This window comes from Dermacentor variabilis, chromosome 6 (assembly GCF_050947875.1).
Source record: "Dermacentor variabilis isolate Ectoservices chromosome 6, ASM5094787v1, whole genome shotgun sequence".
NCBI lineage: Eukaryota > Metazoa > Arthropoda > Arachnida > Ixodida > Ixodidae > Dermacentor > Dermacentor variabilis.
In genome coordinates, this window is record NC_134573.1 from 108,197,203 (window position 1) to 108,210,371 (window position 13,169).

Sequence of the window (13,169 nt, forward strand, 5' to 3'; positions counted from 1 at the left end):
CTCTGTTTGTGCCTTTTTGAGTAGTCGGCACAAAACGTTCGCCGCGGAAATCTCTTCATGAATGCAAAAGCTCACCGCTTCCGAAGATTATCGTAGGACAGAAGAGAAGGTGACGGATGCAGGGCCCAGGGCTGCTTTTCCAAAAAAAGGAGATGGACAGATGGATGGATTTTTAACACAGGCTGCCCGCCGTCGACACTGACGCTGGTTCGGTCTGGCGTACGAGCTGAGACTGGGATACCAAGTATGCTTGTCGTGGGAGCCTTCGAGCGCAGAGAAACCACGTGAGTACAGAAAACGACCTCACCGTCTACCATGCCTGCAAAACGACACGCGAAACTCGAGATCCGGACAACATCCGCTCATCGAGCCTGTCTCGGTCGAAGGTCCAAGGCTAAGGTATAACTGCCAGGCGTTTGGTGCGTTGCGATGGAAAGATGATAGCGGCGGCTAAAGCCTCGGTGCGGTGGCGGCACACATGGTGCTATGAAATTCGGGGTCGCGCCGGGCGTTATATAGCTATAGGAGCGGCTGCCAAGCGCGGTTCATCCATGGAGCGGCGGCAGCTCGTTAAAGGCATCTTGAGAGTAGCGACGGGTGCAATAAATGTTTGCATAAACGACCACTAACCACACGTCACTAGAAGATAACGTTCTCAAATATGCTTACAGTAATTTAAGTCCCACTGTTAGAAGAGTACGAAAGCGAATAGGAGCTTTAGAACTTTGATTGTAAGAGAAAAAAAAAAAACTTAAAAATTACATTTATGAACTCAGCAACTGTAACATTTAAAATTTACCCACACAAAAAAAAATACTAAATCCAGCTTCTCACGAAAGCGCATCCTAAGAGAAAATACTGAGCAATCGGAGGGATTGAAATTATGAAGTCAGTTTTGTATTAATTTTCATACTTTAAAACAATATAATGCAACACTTTTTGGTACACTAATATTATCGAGTATTGAGGATTATTCAGGCAAATTTTAATGAAATTCGATGATGATGATTTTTTTTAAATCGAAGGGAAAATTGTCACTTTTTTGACCTTTTTGATCTTTGGCCAAATTTGAGGCCATATTGAAAAATATCTGTCAAGTGTAAAACTACAAAACTTGCCTAAAGTGAGTAAAAGTAGCTGGAAAATACTGAGAAAAAGGTTAAGTGTGGAGATATTTACGCATCTTGCCCTGAGGCTGCCCTGAAAAGTGCCTTTCTTGCACTGAATAGCTCCGGAAGCGAAGTTTGCGATTTTTTTATTTAGAAGATTGACACAGTGAAAAATGTTTTTTTATTTGTTCATATAGTACATGTTGCAAAGAGGTAACGAAAAAATAATTATGTGCGGAAAAAATTTATTGTGCATGCAGTGAGGCTCCAAACTTGCAACTTTGCGAAGTGGCAAAAACGACGTTCTCCACCTCTTGTGACATACGATTTTTTTCTGAGAGAACTACGAAGTTTCTTGCAAAACTAAGGTTCATTCCTTTGTGTGGACACATTTGCCCATCAGATATAAAAATTTCATTGAAAACAAAAAATGGTCATGGGACCTCGATTACCGTTCTTATCTGAACATGCCCATATATATATATATATATATATATATATATATATATATATATGTGTGTGTGTGTGTGTGTGTGTGTGTGTGTGTGTGTGTGTGTGTGTGTGTGTGTGTGTGTGTGTGTGTTGGTAGCGAGTGGGCCATAAGAAAAACCATCTGAAAGGTGTTCAAGACGTTCCTGTCCAGAAGCACAAGTACGATGAGAAAAAGAAAGTGCCCTTCTAACCTGTGCAGAAAGATACCCAGTGAAGCTACATTAGGATGACTATATTGCCAAATATATTGATTTATATGGTTATTGTTGTATTGATTGAAAAAAAGACACATACACATAACCTCTCGTCATTATCGTCTTTATTTTGTCTCATTCGTTACCACAGAGACCAGAAATCCTAGACACGTTCTTGCCAAGGGTTAAATATATACACGGCCGGTGACGCGTGATTGGCACATTGACGTCCAGGGTAGGACTCAATTCCAAACCATTCCAACAGGAAGGATACAATCCAGTTGCCGTCGGGACGCGCTAGGTCGAGGTTAAGTTCGAACATTGGTGGTTACACTATTGCGTGTTATTATACTTTTCGACCTTACAATCAGAGCGAAGGAGCGCCGCCAACCCACGTTTTATACATGGCCAAGAAGGTAATGCGTGATAACATGGTCGATAATATAACATTCAGATCAACCGTTGCAACAGATAACATCACGCCGAAACAGCTGGAAGACTATATATATATATATATATATATATATATATATATATATATATGTTCTACACGGCTATTACCCGCGGACACATTTTTATCAGAACCTATCCATATACGGCTGTGCTGTAAGACACGTCAACGTTCCCTGAATTATGCTATTTTGGCTGGTTACTTCGGTAGCTACAAAATAACGGTGAAGGAGCGCGTACATGCACTCGCCCAGCCGCTCCTACTTGGGTGGGTTGATACACACCATGTAATTTCAGGATGATGCATTCTGTACCGGCGCCGAAGTCAATTTGCAGCACAAAATCATTCAACGTAGGAGAATCAACAATTTCCTAATGTTGCCAAATGAGGTCCCATATCAGCGACAAATTACGAATGCATAAGAGAATTCCCGCCAATAAAAGCATTATGCGCATGCCTCCCCGTGCCACCACGCTTCATGGAGCAGTTCTCTTGCACATATGCCCTGCACGTGGTAGATGTGCCCTGGTTCGTTCGCAAAGTGTGAACATGACGCGATCACGCACCGAGGGTCCGAATACTGAAGTTACAAAGATGTAACGAGGGCAGCTCACAGAGGAGACTGCTGATATGAAAAGAGATGGGCAGGTTGCTTTCTCTTGCATCCTTTCCAAACAACCTTCTCTCATATAGAAGACGGGGAATGCGGCAGATGGAAATTCAAGACGATGAGCAAAACGTGAACAAGGTAAATGCAGGAGCCAACGTTTCGACAAGTGGACTTGTCCTCTTCAAGGCGGCATATGCTGTCCTCGCCACAGTATAACAACAAGCTATGGACGACCGCACGCCAAGTTTCATCCTAGACGCCAGCGCTCGTTTCTCCCCTGGCGGAACGATTTCATCTCCAACGGGTGTAGGCTTCCGCCGCCGCTTCCCTTCACGGTCGCGCGCGCGTTCAGTTCGCGCTGCGCGCGAAACGTCTCGTGTTCGCGACGGCGCCTCTTCGGATGGATGGATGGATGGATGAAAAACTTTATTAGGGTCCTTTAGGGCGCGCACTAGCGCGCAGCGGGCCGCTCCCACGTCGGGACAGAGAGGCCGAGTCTCTCCGCCGCGTCGTGGGCCCGTTGGACAGCCCATAACTGTTCTTCGAGGTTGGGGCTGTGTAGGACCGCATCCCAACGTGAAGAAGTGTTGTTTTTATCACTGTGTAACGCGGGACATCGCCAGAGCATGTGAGGTAAATTCGCTAAATCATTGCATAGTGCACATGCATTTGTTGTCTGAATTTCGGGGTACACCTTGCGAAGAAGTAGGGGGTTTGGGTAAGCCCCCGTCTGTAGAAGCCTTAGTGTCAAAGCTTGAGGTCTATTGAGTTTGCAATGTGGGAGGGGGTAGATCCTCCGAGCCAAATAAAAGTGCTTAGTAATTTCCGTGTAGGAGGAAGGAGAGTCCCGATTGTCAGTAGCCCCAGCGTCACGCTGCCCGGTAGCTACGCGGTTGATGATCCCTCGCGCAGCTCCGTGTGCCGACTCGTTGAGGTTGGGCGGGGCACCCTCGATCTGTCCCATGTGGGCTGGAAACCATATCAATGTGTGTGGCTTGATCTCCTTGCTTCCTAGTATCCTTAGGGCCAGCTCGGATATGGTTCCTTTGGCAAACGCCCTAACAGCTGATATGGAGTCACTGTAGATTGATGTCCTCTTGTCGTCCAATAAGGCCATCGCTATTGCAGCCTGCTCTGCGATCTCAGAGGACGTCGTCCGAATCGAGATTGCGTTTGTTATTTGCCTTTCATGATCTACGCTAACTACAGCGAAGGCCTGTCCGTCGACGTAGCGCGCTGCGTCTACGAAACTGTTCTCCGAAGCCCGTTCACGAGCCTTTTCCAGGAGAGCCTTCGCGCGCGCCAGACGTCTTCCCACGTTGTGCTCTGGATGGACGTTTCGTGGGATCGGGGCGACAATGATGCGGTCCCGCTGCTCTCGAGGGATGCTACAGAATTTTGTTTTGATTACTGTGGGGGAAACGCCCAGCTCCTGTAAGATGTGTCTTCGAGCTTGTGTGGTAGATAGCCTGACGAACTGGGTTCATTCCACCAGTGAAATTCTGCCGATTCACAAGAAAATGGTACGAAAAATGCAGACGACAGACATGGATTACTGCGGTGCGCCGAGCGAAGTAAACTGGCAAACGAAGCGACCTCGTTCATTGATCACTCCTGAGTGTATGACGGTTTTTATATGTAACCCACATGAATTTAATAATTACTCGGTACATAATCCTTTTATTCATATAAAAACTAAGTTGTTCGACGAGCGCTTGTCCTGTCTTCTTTCTCGTGTTTCGTTTGTGTGTGCGCTGCCCAAGAATGAAAACCACTTCTGTTGTATGCGCTAGCAGTGGCCGAAGCTCACGCGTCCCGAGAAATTGAATATGTGCACGATGCATTGAACATGACCGGAGTTCGCTCCCGCTTCACCACTGCACCGATCGATCGAGTTACTGGACGATACGCGCCCGCGTCTTGGTCGCGTCGGCATTGGTGAAGCAGGAATGATTACTAATACTTTCAACTTCCGTCTCTTGAGCACTGTTAAAAAATGGCCAAGCTGTCTACATTGCTGTCTATATTCCATATTGTAGGGGACGTACTAGTTAAAGTTGTGTGCGCATGTCGTACTTGTGCTATGCAGCGATATATTTTGTTTATTTCTGCACAGTGTCGATGGAAGTCCGTTGTCGCCATCAGAGGCAACACAGATTTGTAGCAAACATATTGTGAGAAACTGCAAAAATGACTTTTTCCGGCGGCACATACTGACGATTTTTCCGGCGGCACATAGGATGTCGTTTCCAATTGCCTGCTCAGCGTCACTTACATGGTTAAGCAGACGCTGCCCTTTCGCCGCATTGCAGCCATAAAAATATACGTCAAGCGTACCCATCTTCTTAAAGGCAAATAGAAGCGTGTACAGTCTGTTTCACACTTAAGGGAAAACTCGGAACGTATTGCATCGCGATGCGGCAAGGAATTGAGTCGTGCGGCGGCAGCAGCTCGAGCAGCCGCAGACGCTCGAGAGGCGGAGTCGTGATCTGCGTCGTCTGCTACGGCGGCGCGCGTTGGCCGCATTGTCGGGAAGCGTGCTACTGCCAGGGGCAGTGCACCGATTTCATCGGTACTGCGGGAACTGAGCTGATATTCTTTACTAAACGTTGTGCCTCGCCAAACTCTGAACCTTCATCGGCGATAAAGGAGTTCCACAAACTTCTTTTGACAGCATCCTTCGTTTGTTCTTTCGAATGGCCGGGGTACTGAGCGCGTGCACGTATTTCTTCACTGTGTGTGCTACCGTAATAAGCAGCGACAAGACGCACTAAGATGTGCGCGCAACGTGCTCAGTCTTTGTTTGACTCGAAAGGAAAACAAAGCACTCAACAATGATAACTGTGGGGGTCGAACACGATAAAACAAACGGATACGATTAAAGGAAAGGTTTAGGTTAAGACAATGAGCTGGAAGTGATTTTTCTCGACAATCATTCGCGGCACCAGACAGACCCTGCTCGCCGGCGGGGAATTGGACACGTCACGCTCGGAACTTCAGTTAGTATCTCGTCATGTCCCCAGCGGCAACGATGACAGCGCTCATCCTGGAAGGCAGTGAAGTGTAAAATGACTTGATCAGGGATGTGTTCATTCGCAGCACGTCTCAGTCGCTGACGATGGTGGATCGAACCCTATCCGCGGGCGACTGATAGAGGGGATGGTGCGGCAGCGATACTTTCAACGAGCCCCAGACATTTTAAATGATGTTGGCGCCCGGGGATCGAGGCGGCCACTCCAAGAGAGTGACTGCGCGCTGCTCTTCCAGCAGATCTTGCACAACACGAGCAGTGCGGATCGGCCACCTATCGCGTTAGAATATATAGTCGTCTTCCAGAAACGGGCCGTCAAGAATGTATGGAATCAGTACGTCATCTATGACTGCCCTGCAGCGATGAACTTACCTTCGAGGCGTATCAGTGGGCGTCGCACAACGCTTAGTAAAACATACTGGCTCATTTCACGCAGTAACGATGAGATCGGCGCCCTGCAACTGACAGTAGAACGCTTCCCGACAAATGCGGCCAGCGCGCGTCGACGTAGCAGACGACGCCGTTCAAGATCCCGCCCCTCGAGCACCTGCGCGAGCTGCTGCCGCCGCCTGACTCAAGCGCTCGCCGCATCGCGATGCAATGCGCTCCGAGTTTTCCCCTAAATGTGAAACAGACTGTACTACACCCTTCGAATGAAATGTCCACGCGCGCACACGTAGGCACACACCGCGCGCCGCACGAAACGTGCCCAAACACGCGCAGTGCAGGAGGCAATCAAGGCGGTGCGAACGAGAGGTGGGAGAGGGGAACACCCGCTAATAGAATTTTGCTTCGCATGCGGCGCTCTCAACGCCGGCGCAGCAGCGCCGCTCTCGGTGCCGTTCTTGTCCATAGGCAACAACACTTAGTTTGATTTCTTGGAGTATCCTCCCCCCCTTTTTCTTTTTCTTTTTCTCCCCTTTCCTTTCCCTTTTTTTTGTCAGACGCCCTTGACACGCCGGCTAACGCGCGTGTGTTGACAGACCGGGGTGAAGGGCGGTGGGGGGGGGGGCGGGGGGAGGGGCTGGCATTGACCTTGTACACAGCGTTTCTTTACTCTCAATTCGACACGCTAACAAATTTTCCCTCGTTTCCTCGTATTCCGGCCTCACACCCTTTCCCCTTTAGAAGAACACCACCTATATATACTGTGGCGAGGAAAGCATATGTCGCCTTGAAGAAGACAAGTCCACTTGTCGAAACGTTGGCTCCTGCATTCACCTCGTTCACGTTTTGCTTATCTTCTCTCATACAGACGCATCTACCTCTGTAGGTAGCGCCACCACCATAAAGATGCATCATGGAAAGACGAATGACGAAGGTGACCACTTCATAGATATGAGTAGTATTCGCAGCTGATGAATAAAAAGCTCACCAATCAGGGTGGAGGGTTACCTGATAAAGGTGCGCTTGAGCAAGGCCAAAGGGGGCGAGGGTGTAAGGAAGTAAAGGTTGAAAAAAGAAAGGGACATTAACGCGTGGTGATTCACTGTTGAAAGTGTACATGTTACCCCGTATGAGGGGCACTTGCCGCACTCCTTCTCTGGTATGTCATAAGTAGCGCTTGTCATTGCTGCTCCTAAACTTTATTACCATAGAGGGGGGAGGATATATTAAGAAATGGCCAACAAGAAAACTAACATCAGAAGACACAGTTAATAACATAATGCTGCTTGTAACAGAAAGAGGACATTACTTGACAGTAGTTCAGTTTCTTTTTATTCGCTATCGGCTGCATTGTTTGCAATAAGAAATTCCTGAGGGGCCTACTACCGATGAGGGGATGAATTCAGAACGCTTTTCGTAAGCAATTGGTTTCTGCCAGTGATTGGTTGCCTTCTGTAACAAAATTTCTAGCATCAAGATTGGCTGAAATTTTCTTTTATGCGAACAATTCTAGTGAAAGATGTTTCTGTGAACGCGGTCAACGATGGGGCACCAGTTTCTTTTTCACTTAGCCCCACATTCAGAGCATATGGGAGCTTCATGGTTTTCGTATTGGTCACGATAGTGACTTTCACATTCTTTATAGGCTGCCGCGGTAGACGAGTACTATTTCTCTCTCTTTTAATTGTTTCTTCGGTTTTGTTCGAGTGCTGATTTGCACACCCCTTGTAACTACATGGCCAGCTCCATACCGCTGTTGCCTCGTTATTAAAGCGAAAGCTTTACTGGCCACCAACTCGCAATTTCGCCCTGGCCGTGCTCCGAGGAGGCACATGACGTCACACCACGTTCCTCGTCACACCGTCTTCCTCGTCGTTGCGCTCGCCCCCGCTTGCTTCGCCAGCTGCGTCGCATGCCTGATAACATGTCGGAGGATTCAAAATGAGAGCTCGCGTGCGCCGCAACCCGAGTTGGGGCGGCAGTGTGAACGGCGACAATTCTGATCAGCAAGAGGAGGCCTGAAATCGACATCGGAACGAGATGAAGAGGAAACGAATCGCTCATAAAACAGACGAACAGCGCGCCGAACGACTGGCTAAACACCGCAACATATAAATACCAGAATAACCTGAACTTGCAATCAAGATTAACCAAGGCTAACCATGCTATGCCTTAGCGTTCGCTACGTATATCCTGGCATAGCCTAGCTATGTTTATTTCTCCAGCCTCGCGCATGGCGGAATGCCCTCGGACGAAGTCGCATTGAGTTCGATCTTGCCGCCCTTGCTCCACACATTTACCTCGGTCACCTTGTGCCGTCAGCTTCGCTCGGCAATGCGGCGGAGAAAACGACGCGACAAAAACCATGGTGGATAGAACAGCAAAACAACTCGTAAATTTAAGCGGAGCTCAGATGTGTTAATGACACGGCCTGCCTAGGCCGCGAACGAGTTCCAAGACACGAACAAGCCACAGAACACAAGCCGCTACGACCTGAAGAATAGCACACAGTTAAACCATCACGAATATCTGAGAAATCCTAGCTCCAGTAAGCGTAAGAACTGCATACTGCCACGGATGCAAGCAAAATAATAGGTGACACGATGATGACTTGATGAGGTCGACAGAAGCTTACCGCATTTCATGTGGAGATGGCATGTATTACAAGGAACAGACGTTATTCTTCTCATTATCTTTTGTCCTTCAGAACCGATTATAAATTTATGGCATAAGAAAAAGCGCTATGCAAGAAAGAAACACGATGCTGACTGGCTGGCCCCGAGAAATTGATCTAAGTTTCCAAGGTTTAAGCTGTGATGCAAATATTTTTCAGTTGGGAAGCCTTCACTGGAAGCGGACGATAATTATCTAGCTGGAAACTCTTTATCTGCCCATATTTTCTTGGTTGTCGTTCCGCAAATTTTTTTGCATGCTTTTACTAGGCAAAGCTTTATTATAGCCTTTTAGGCGTTAATAAACCGCTCCGAGTGTGGGACTACGAAATAATTTTCACCACCTGGGACCTTTAGGCTTCCGCCGCCACCGCAATGCTCCTGCGGCAGCCGGGATAGAATCAGCGACCTGGTACTAACCAGCACAACGCCAAAGCCACTCTTTTTTTTTGTCGCAAACTGTAAACCTAACAAAATGGAATTGATCTGTGCTCGGGGTGAAGTCGACGTACTATGTATTGTAGGCTTCCGGGCTTCGTATCTGAGATTACAGCTTCTCTATGAACTTATCAACGATCCTCTCCTTGCAACCCATTCAGCTTAGGCCTCCGTGCCACATCATCCGAGCCTCTACAATCTCGGTCAAGCTGCACGCTTTTGATCTAATGTGAAAAGTTCTTCAAATACTTTGTGAACATTCTATAAGCGCTCATGATGAAAAATTTACATGCCCGAAGTAGCATAAGGTTTCTGAAAGCAGATACTATCGTCGTCGCTGCAGACTGGGATGCACGTGAAGTATACACCATTGAGAATGGTTTTGTGAATTTCTATTTCTATAGTGTTTCTTGTTTATGTGCGCATAATACAAATTTCTTATTTCAAAAACAGACGTTGACAGGCGGAATTGCGGAATAGGTTACGGTGAATAGTTACGAGTTCTTACATGTAAGGCAAGAAGGGTCTTATGCAAAATCACTCAAAACGTTCTGGAATGCGGAACACACAGCAACAAGGCGAGCAGCTATAAAGTTTATACCAGTAAAAGTTCCCTTAAATCTGATCTTTGCGTCAGCTGCTTTCCTAATGACACTCTTTTAATTCTGAACTAAAAGGCAAAATAATAAGGATGGGCTAAGATCTCCAGTAACGTGGGCCTCAAACTCAGCAACATCAGTTAAAATCAGAATGCTCGCAGTTGGGAATGCGTCTGTTGCTTGAAAACGCGTCGTTTCGACGTCCACGGGCAAAATAATGGTCACGTGTCAGATATTAAATTTCCTGTAGTTATTTGCGAGCACACTGCGAAGCCCTACTCAATTTTATGGTTTGTCACCCACAAAAACGTCTGCTGCGTGCACTGCCAATGTTTCCCTTTGTGCTCCTGAAGAAAGCTCACAGAAAAATCTGTCATAGCATGCGCTATATTCAGAAGCTTCGAGAAAATACGAACGAACATTAGGAATCAAACTGTAGGAGGGGAACGGGGGCAGGGAAGAATTCGTTAGGAAAGTTACAGAAGAACCGTATACACCTACGTAAGCTATCCACAGTCGTAGCCTTAAACTTTCGCAATGTTTTGTACACCATTGTTTCGAGCACTCAGACACGTACGAAATTCAAGTCTCGCTGAATTTTACCTGCATTGTGCGTCTTAAAAACGATTTCGTGCGAGAGAAAAAAAATAAGGATGCGCTACTGCTATGTGAAGGCCCCCATCTTTGTATAAGACCTGATGCGAGCCTGTGTAAATTGCAATTCCCTCACTCCCTGGTTTTCCAGTATTTACGCTCGTTTCATCTCGAGCAGCTTGCCACCATTTCATCTATCTAGGCCGTATTTTAGAGCAGCGGAATACCATGCAAAAGGAATGGGAATAACGGCCGCTTATTTTTAGAGCCGTTTCCAGTACACGCGTGCTATGGGTATCCGCGAGGAAACGTTTATGACCGCTATTCGCCGCACGCCATGGAAGCCTGCGCGGACTGCTTTCGCCGCCTCCGGGAATATCCGGCGTTGCTCGTGGGATCCCACGCAAAGGCATTATTGCGCAATAGCCAGATGCATCGGGTGCACTCTTCAGGAAACTCTATTTAACGGAGCCATAGAACGAGTCGGGCCAATGACCCCTGGAAGAGTTGGAAGTTTGAGTGCGCTTTAGGCTGTCAGCTCACTCTTCTTCTCCTTTTTTTTTATTGAGACATATTGTTTCGTAATCGCGAGGGAGAGCGTTAAAGAAAAAGAAAGCAAGAACCAAAAGAAAGGAGCAGAAGCTGTTACGGCGGCTCAGCTTTTAGTGCCTTTGGTCGTGCACAGCACGAAGTCGCGGGTTCGACATCTTCCGTGGCACTCGCATTTTAATGCAAGCCGAACAAAACCCTGCCCTTTCTCCTACGCATTTATGTGCGCCAGATAATACCGGCTGATCGAAGAATCCAGAGCCTTCTCACATGCGCACGTTGGCGAGTTCGGCGTCAGCTGCTCACGGTGTCTATTGTTCGAACAACGTCATTTCTGCCCTATAGCACATGATCTGTCGCACGACAGTAGGACAGTATAAACAGGAGACAAGGTGACGTTTCGATTCGTGACATAATATTGCCGATAGCTCCGCTAGCGGGCAGCTTAAAACTTTGAGGGTCGCTTCCTGTCGCGCCGGGACGACCGCGTACCTATTCGCGTTGCAGCGAGTGCCTGTGGTGTTGTGTTTTCGTGATCGCAGGCGTGGCTCGGTTAGTTCAAAAGCCTGGTACGTAGTACCGCTGCGTGGTTCAGTGACACAACGCCCTCAATAATACGACGCAATCGCAACCTCCCGGTAAATTCTGCTTATTTCAGGGAAATCTGCCGGTGAGGCAAGCGCCTAGCTTCAGCGAAGCTGTTAAGGCGAGTTGCGCAGCGCTTTCCGCGCTTTATTTTTTGTTTAATGCCGGTTTTTGTTGGGCAGGAAACGCAGAGTACCTGCACCTACTAAGATATTGCGTGGCGGCAGTGAAGCGTGGTGTGCTATGGCGAGGACAGCCTTCAAATGTCGACCAAAGAGCAGCCAGCAAGGCACCCAGCGTTGGAATCACACATTTCCTTTGATACCTAATCGTAAACAGCTTAACAATAAAAGCTAACTTGTGTATACTCATCATCAATAGACAACGGATTGTTTGTGCAGTTGATTTTAGCCAGTAGTCCACCATTTCTGTTCGTCGCATCGCGCTTCACCGGCTCCACGATGGAGGACAGCTAGAAGAAGTCATAGTTGACAAACATGTTTGCGGCCATTGCGCCTGGGCCTTTGGCTAAAATAAGTTTTAACATAATTCTATATATTGTGAGAGTTGGATTACGCATAAATGTGTGTTTTGGTTGGTATAAGTGGGAATAAGTGAATTTTGCCATCTGGACTCAGTCGTTTCTGCGAAAAGGTGCAGTATATACAATGCTCAGGACTTTTTTATGCTATTGTCCTTGTCGTATTGTGCCGGTCACTCTGATTCAAAATGTTCGTATTTCCTTTTGTTGAAATAAACGCTTTCTGAATGTACAACTGTGTGCGTATTTCATTCTTTTTAATATGGCTTATTTACTTCCATAGAATGATACAAAATATAAGATGCTGAGCGAGCCAGTATGGAAGTTGAAGACAACTGTTTGTTTTACCTGCAAGTATTAGCGCGCACTGTTTTACAAATTATGGTCCCCTTGTGCCGTTGTTCTATACCTAATAAACTTCCCTTAGTAGTACCTGGTCTTAGACATCTGAGTACGTTCGCACTGTACTAGTTCTTTTATTTACGATATTTAAGGAAAATGCTTTCTCACCAAGTGCGACGTTTCTTGTGCACAAGGAATTATAAATATTTTTGTTCCATCTATATTCAACTACTGCGCGCTCCCGATAATGCATTTCCTTCTTCGAAATTTTTTTTTCAATCTTTCCCTCATCTCGCAACACTGAGAAAATTTCTGAACAGGTAATAAGTTATCACGAGTAACGCGCCAAAGCAATTCCCTGGTCATGACAGAAGCCGTAGTTGGCGAACAAGGGCCATGAGTTTGGTAATTATTTCTGCCACCAGAGTTTGCTTAAGACACACACAAAGCGTGATTCGAAGCGGCAAAATATGGAGCCAGATATATCGTGCAGTCCGGAGTTATTGTGGCTAGCTAGCTGAGACAAATGCACTATTGTGCCCAGAGGCTGGCTGTACAAGGCCACCACAATAACC

General features: G+C 47.0%; 1 protein-coding gene across 1 annotated transcript in view; it reads right to left on the reverse strand.

The window, feature by feature from the left end:
- LOC142585003 (glutamate receptor ionotropic, kainate 3-like) overlaps positions 1-13,169 on the reverse strand; it is a 248,816-nt gene that overhangs the window by 11,934 nt on the left and 223,713 nt on the right. The window lies entirely within an intron of this gene.